Source organism: Triticum aestivum, chromosome 2D (assembly GCF_018294505.1).
Source record: "Triticum aestivum cultivar Chinese Spring chromosome 2D, IWGSC CS RefSeq v2.1, whole genome shotgun sequence".
Lineage (NCBI taxonomy): Eukaryota > Viridiplantae > Streptophyta > Magnoliopsida > Poales > Poaceae > Triticum > Triticum aestivum.
The window spans coordinates 138,153,869-138,155,359 of record NC_057799.1 but is presented as its reverse complement, the minus strand read 5'-3'; positions in this window follow the sequence as shown (position 1 = coordinate 138,155,359).

Sequence of the window (1,491 nt, the reverse complement as noted above, 5' to 3'; positions counted from 1 at the left end):
TTTCGTTCGAAATCGATATAAAGATCACCGGAAACGGATGCACGGTTTGCAAAAGGCAAGCAAAACAAGAATGACACGAATCTGCGATTAACAGCAAGATAGCACTTAAAATGCAACAAGTAACAATGTCACAGCACTCCAACATAGCAAGAAAGCATATGACAGTGATCTACAGGCGATGCTTGACAAAAGATGAACACTGAGCTACGGCTAGATCCCAACATATCAAGCTCAAATAAGCATGGCAAAAGTGCAAAAGATAACAGGATAACAGACTTATGAAAAACTGGACATGCCAGAAAACAGCATCAGGTGGCAATGTTCAGAGCAAAAAATCAACATGCTACAGGAAATTAACATAGCAAATAAAAGCATGGCAGTGTTCTACTAAATGGACATGACAAAAGTCCCTTACTGACCATAAGCCAAAAAGGACGAGAAGATATGATGGCAAGCATGTAAACCTAGCAAGTTTCGTTATCAGGTTTCAGACTTTGCAGAAAACAGAGCATGGCAGAAATAATAATATGTAGGCCTCTTTGTGAGCTTGATGCACTCACTACAGAGAAATGAATGACAACCCAAGCACACCTACAGCAAGATGGCATGTTTATGAAGCTATCCATGGAAAGAAAAATTGCATAGCATGTATGGAGCAACTACAATAAGCTTGGAAAAATTGCATATCATGTTAAGAATCTGCCAGAAATATTTTATAGCAAAAGTAGAGCAAGATTGAGTCATGCTATGGCACTCCATAACTGCAAAAAATTGCCGTAATGGATCAATTACAACTATAGCTACAAAACATCCTTACTGAACATTTCCAAAATATGCATGGATCTCTCTGTAGCATCAAGTTTACATGGCAACAAAATAACAGCAGACAAGGACTTAGAGAAATCACTGTCTCTGAAATCAGAAACATTACGGAGTCTACTTTGCATGCTTGTGCTAGTCACCACAGAGATCACAAAAATACATGGACTACACCACTGTATAGATGGCGTGGCATACTTCAAAACACATGTAGAGCTCATGCTCAAAAGATGCACAGAGTTAATGATACAAAAATGACAAATCTCCAAGTTCTGTCAAGAACCAGAGAATAACAGCAACTAGCCCTCTTCCAACAGAGATTTGGGCATCAAGATGACCTCTAATTCACATGGTGCAATTGAACAAAATGAAGATCATCACGAGACGAACAATTTGACATATTACACGTGCGAATCGGAGCTACATGCAAGGAGTTATGGCATCACAAACAAGTGCACATGCTGAGAGAAATGCAGGACTTAGAAAAATAGAGGGGGCTCGGGGGAAAAGTCAACGGGCTACCGATCGGATCTGGCGATGCTCGCTCGAGCTCGGGCTCGGGCTGCCGGCGAGGTAGGCCGACGACGGCGAGGCAGGGGACGGCGGGGCCCGGCGCCAGCGGGACGGCGGCCGGAGGAGGGGCACCGGCGGAGGAGGGCGGCGCCAGCGGTG